Genomic DNA, 6000 nt, shown 5'->3' with positions numbered 1-6000 from the left:
AGCTTATTCTCGGATTCTTGAAACTTTAGATTTGCTCTTTCTTTTACTGCAAAGTACAACGTTGAGCAGCACTAATGAGTTGTTTCTATTTTTGGCAGGCTTTACCTTTGCGGATGAAGCCCTTTCTGTCTGTGCAAAAGAAATCTTGTTACTGTGCAGAGTGACTTCTCTGAGTAGAGTCGCCTTACTTGTTGCGACTGTGCCGATGTTCGAAGCTGGAGTGCAAAGTTGTTGCTTGAATGGTGCTCGCTGAAGCGTGCGGTAGTGTAAAGTTATACCATTTAAAAGGGCTGAAGAGTGCTCAGTGCAGCGGGTGGGCGGAGGTGCAAAGTGACACTATGGCCATAAAAAGAACACCGCTACAAGTGCGCATTGTGCCAGGAAGGGCCCTCGAACGTGAACCAGTGGACAGTTATCGCTTCTCGGCCTTTTGGCTAAGATCAAGTGTAGTATCTGTACTTATCAGTTTAATGTCTGATGTGTCCTCTATGCAAGGACTACATATTAAATGGATTTGTATCAATAGGAGTTGAAAAAGGAGCTTGCTCCGTTCACTCCAAGCATCGACCCGGTACTGCAGTGCCGCTGGGAACGGTGCGCTCTCCTCTGCTCTTGTGAAAAAGCAAACAGCGGTGCAGGATGGAAGTTTCTTTTAATCTGCTGAGAAAAGAGAGTGAATGCGAAGCAGACTTTAACACGGCTCTGGGAGCGAGCCGTGTGCGGGCTAACCGGGAGAATTGCTTGAAAGAAATGCGACACCGAATGAGCGGTCAGAACAAAGCCTCAATACGGTGTTCCTGTGGTGTTTTTATAAAAAAAAAGGTGTGAATGCCCCATAGAAAACTAAAAGGTGGAGCGGAAGTGTTCGGCTGCAAGAAGGTGTGAATGTCCGACTATATTTGGTGAAAAGCAGGTGAAGCAAGGTCTGAATGCCCAACCTTACATCATCAAAAGCGAGATCAGAGGTTTTTGGCTGCAAGAAGGCCATAGTTTGCCAAAAGCGGGTAAGGTGCGAATGACCGACTAAATATCAACAAAAGTGGGGGCGGAGGTCTTCGGATGCAAGTGGGTGTGAATATCCCACCATACAAGTATGGTGGAGAGGAAGCTGTGAATGGCCGACCATAGTTTGCAAAAAGCGGGTGAGAAAAGGTGCGAATGTCCAACCATACATGATCAAAACAGGGAGCGGAGGTGTTTGGCTGCGACAAGGTGTGAATGTCCACCCATAATTAATGAAAAGCGGGCAACAAGTAGGTTCGAATGCCCAACCATACATCATCAAAAGCAGGAGTGGATGTGTTCGGCTACAAGAAGGTTTGAATGTCCGAGCATAGTTTGTAATAAGCGGGTAAGAAAAGGTTCGAATGCCCGAACATACACCATCAAAAGAGGGAGCGGAGGTGTTCCGCTGTAAGACGGTGTGAATGTCCGACCATATTTGGTAAAAAGTGGGTATGAAAAGGTTCGAATGCCCAAATTCGGCTGCAAAAAACTGTGTTCGGCTGCAAAAAGGTGTGAATGTTTGACTAAAGTTTGTAAAAAGCGGTTAAGACAAGGTGCGAATGCCTGACAATGTATGATCAAAAGCGGAAGAAGAGGTGTTCAGCTGCAAGAAGGTCTAAATGTCCATCATTAATTGCTAGAAAACATGAAAGAAAATTTTCGAAAATCAATCCGCACATGATCATAAGTGGGAGAGGAGGTGTTCAGCTGCAAGAAGGTGTGAATGTCCTACCATAATTGCTGAAAAATGTGTTAGAAACGGTAAGAATGCTGGACCATACATCATCAAAAGCTAGAGAGGTGGTGTTCGGTTGCAAGTAGGTGTGAGTGTCTGACTAAAGTTGAAATATATTAACAAAAGCGGGAGGAGAGGTCTTCGGATGAGTGGTTGAGAATTTTCAACTATAATCTATAAAATGCGGTGAAAAAAAAGGTGTGATAGAAACCTAAAAGGTGGAGCGGAAGTGTTCGGCTGCAAGAAGGTGTGAATGTCCGTCTATAGTTGGTGAAAAGCAGGAAAAGCAAGGTCTTATTGCCCAATCTTACATCATCAAAAGCGAGATCAGAGGTGTTTGGCTGCAAGAAAACGGGTAAGGTGTGAATGACCGACTAAATATCAACAAAAGTGGGGGCGGAAGTCTTCGGATGCAAGTGGGTGTGAGTATCCCACCATACAAGTATGGTGGAGAGGAAGCTGTGAATGGCCGACCATAGTTTGCAAAAAGCGGGTGAGAAAAGGTGCGAATGTCCAACCATACATGATCAAAACAGGGAGCGGAGGTGTTTGGCTGCGACAAGGTGTGAATGTCCACCCATAATTAATGAAAAGCGGGCAACAAGTAGGTTCGAATGCCCAACCATACATCATCAAAAGCAGGAGTGGATGTGTTCGGCTACAAGAAGGTTTGAATGTCCGAGCATAGTTTGTAAAAAGCGGGTAAGAAAAGGTTCGAATGCCCGAACATACACCATCAAAAGAGGGAGCGGAGGTGTTCCGCTGTAAGACGGTGTGAATGTCCGACCATATTTGGTAAAAAGTGGGTATGAAAAGGTTCGAATGCCCAAATTCGGCTGCAAAAAACTGTGTTCGGCTGCAAAAAGGTGTGAATGTTTGACTAAAGTTTGTAAAAAGCGGGTAAGACAAGGTGCGAATGCCTGACAATGTATGATCAAAAGCGGAAGAAGAGGTGTTCAGCTGCAAGAAGGTCTAAATGTCCATCATTAATTGCTAGAAAACATGAAAGAAAATTTTCGAAAATCAATCCGCACATGATCATAAGTGGGAGAGGAGGTGTTCAGCTGCAAGAAGGTGTGAATGTCCTACCATAATTGCTGAAAAATGTGTTAGAAACGGTAAGAATGCCGGACCATACATCATCAAAAGCTAGAGAGGTGGTGTTCGGTTGCAAGTAGGTGTGAGTGTCTGACTAAAGTTGAAATATATTAACAAAAGCGGGAGGAGAGGTCTTCGGATGAGTGGTTGAGAATTTTCAACTATAATCTATAAAATGCGGTGAAAAAAAAGGTGTGATAGAAACCTAAAAGGTGGAGCGGAAGTGTTCGGCTGCAAGAAGGTGTGAATGTCCGTCTATAGTTGGTGAAAAGCAGGAAAAGCAAGGTCTTATTGCCCAATCTTACATCATCAAAAGCGAGATCAGAGGTGTTTGGCTGCAAGAAAACGGGTAAGGTGTGAATGACCGACTAAATATCAACAAAAGTGGGGGCGGAGGTCTTCGGATGCAAGTGGGTGTGAATATCCCACCATACAAGTATGGTGGAGAGGAAGCTGTGAATGGCCGACCATAGTTTGCAAAAAGCGGGTGAGAAAAGGTGCGAATGTCCAACCATACATGATCAAAACAGGGAGCGGAGGTGTTTGGCTGCGACAAGGTGTGAATGTCCACCCATAATTAATGAAAAGCGGGCAACAAGTAGGTTCGAATGCCCAAACATACATCAACAAAAGCAGGAGTGGATGTGTTTGGCTACAAGAAGGTTTGAATGTCCGAGCATAGTTTGTAAAAAGCGGGTAAGAAAAGGTGCGAATGCCCGAACATACACCATCAAAAGAGGGAGCGGAGGTGTTTCGCTGTAAGATGGTGCGAATGTCCGACCATAGTTGGTAAAAAGCGGGTAAGAAAAGGTTCGAATGCCCGAACATACACCATCAAAAGAGGGAGCGGAGGTGTTCCGCTGTAAGACGGTGTGAATGTCCGACCATATTTGGTAAAAAGTGGGTATGAAAAGGTTCGAATGCCCAAATTCGGCTGCAAAAAACTGTGTTCGGCTGCAAAAAGGTGTGAATGTTTGACTAAAGTTTGTAAAAAGCGGGTAAGACAAGGTGCGAATGCCTGACAATGTATGATCAAAAGCGGAAGAAGAGGTGTTCAGCTGCAAGAAGGTCTAAATGTCCATCATTAATTGCTAGAAAACATGAAAGAAAATTTTCGAAAATCAATCCGCACATGATCATAGGTGGGAGAGGAGGTGTTCAGCTGCAAGAAGGTGTGAATGTCCTACCATAATTGCTGAAAAATGTGTTAGAAACGGTAAGAATGCCGGACCATACATCATCAAAAGCTAGAGAGGTGGTGTTCGGTTGCAAGTAGGTGTGAGTGTCTGACTAAAGTTGAAATATATTAACAAAAGCGGGAGGAGAGGTCTTCGGATGAGTGGTTGAGAATTTTCAACTATAATCTATAAAATGCGGTGAAAAAAAAGGTGTGATAGAAACCTAAAAGGTGGAGCGGAAGTGTTCGGCTGCAAGAAGGTGTGAATGTCCGTCTATAGTTGGTGAAAAGCAGGAAAAGCAAGGTCTTATTGCCCAATCTTACATCATCAAAAGCGAGATCAGAGGTGTTTGGCTGCAAGAAAACGGGTAAGGTGTGAATGACCGACTAAATATCAACAAAAGTGGGGGCGGAGGTCTTCGGATGCAAGTGGGTGTGAATATCCCACCATACAAGTATGGTGGAGAGGAAGCTGTGAATGGCCGACCATAGTTTGCAAAAAGCGGGTGAGAAAAGGTGCGAATGTCCAACCATACATGATCAAAACAGGGAGCGGAGGTGTTTGGCTGCGACAAGGTGTGAATGTCCACCCATAATTAATGAAAAGCGGGCAACAAGTAGGTTCGAATGCCCAAACATACATCAACAAAAGCAGGAGTGGATGTGTTTGGCTACAAGAAGGTTTGAATGTCCGAGCATAGTTTGTAAAAAGCGGGTAAGAAAAGGTGCGAATGCCCGAACATACACCATCAAAAGAGGGAGCGGAGGTGTTTCGCTGTAAGATGGTGCGAATGTCCGACCATAGTTGGTAAAAAGCGGGTAAGAAAAGGTTCGAATGCCCGAATATATACCATCAAAAGCGGAAGCGGAGGTGTTCGGCTGCAAGAAGGTGTGAACGTCCGACCACAGTTTGTAAAAAGCAGTTAAGAAAAGGTTCGAATATCCAACCAAACATAATCAAAAGTGGGAGGAGAGCTGTTCGACTGCAAGTAGGTGTGAATGTCCACCCATAATTCCTGAAAAATGGGTAAGAAAAGGTGCGAATATCCAACCATACATCATCAAAAGAAGAAATGGATGTGTTCTGCTACAAGAAGGTTTGAATGTCCGAACATAGTTTGTAAAAAGTGGGTAAGAAAAAGTTCGAATGCCCGAACATACACCATCAAAAGAGGGAGCGGAGGTGTTCCGCTGTAAGACGGTGTGAATGTCCGAGCATAATTGGTAAAAAGCGGGTAAGAAAAGGTTAAAATACCCGACTCTACACAATCAATAGCGGGAGCGGAGTTGTTCGGCTAAAAGAAGGTGTGAAAGTCCGACCATGGTTTGTAAAAAGCGGGTAAGAAAAGGTTCGAATGCCAAAATATACACCATCAAAAGCGGAATCCGAGGTGTTCGGCTGCAAGTAGGTGTGAATGTCAGATCATAATTTGCAAAAAGCTGATGAGAAAGGTGTGAATGACCGACAATAATTGCTGAAAAATGTGTTAGAAAAGGTAAGAATGCCGGACCATTCATCATCAAAAGCGGGAGAAGAGGTGTTCCGCTGTAAGATGGTGTGAATGTCCGACCATAGTTGGTAAAAAGCGGGTAAGAAAAGGTTCGAATGCCCGAATATATACCATCAAAAGCGGAAGCGGAGGTGTTCAGCTGCAAGAAGGTGTGAACGTCCGACCAAAGTTTGTAAAAAGCAGTTAAGAAAAGGTTCGAATATCCAACCAAACATAATCAAAAGTGGGAGCAGAGCTGTTCGACTGCAAGTAGGTTTGAATGTCCACCCATAATTCCTGAAAAATGGGTAAGAAAAGGTGCGAATGCCCAACCATACATCATCAAAAGAAGAAGTGGTGGTGTTCTGCTACAAGAAGGTTTGAATGTCCGACCATAGTTTGTAAAAAGTGGGTAAGAAAAAGTTTGAATGCCCGAACATACACCATCAAAAGAGGGAGCGGAGGTGTTCCGCTGTAAGACGGTGTGAATGTCC

At 44.2% G+C, this 6000-nt stretch overlaps 1 non-coding gene across 1 annotated transcript; it reads left to right on the top strand.

Moving 5' to 3' along the window:
- Positions 1-414: 414 nt before the first annotated feature.
- LOC140285615 (U2 spliceosomal RNA) lies at positions 415-605 on the top strand. Its single transcript, XR_011910624.1, has one exon. It is a non-coding gene; the product is annotated as a U2 spliceosomal RNA (small nuclear RNA).
- Positions 606-6000: the final 5395 nt, after the last annotated feature.

Source organism: Leuresthes tenuis, unplaced genomic scaffold, assembly GCF_036924035.1.
Source record: "Leuresthes tenuis unplaced genomic scaffold, fLeuTen1.0.hap1 SCAF_48, whole genome shotgun sequence".
NCBI classification, from domain to species: Eukaryota; Metazoa; Chordata; class Actinopteri; order Atheriniformes; family Atherinopsidae; genus Leuresthes; species Leuresthes tenuis.
Note: the sequence above shows the minus strand (reverse complement) of the source record. Positions and strands in the feature narration are given on the sequence as shown.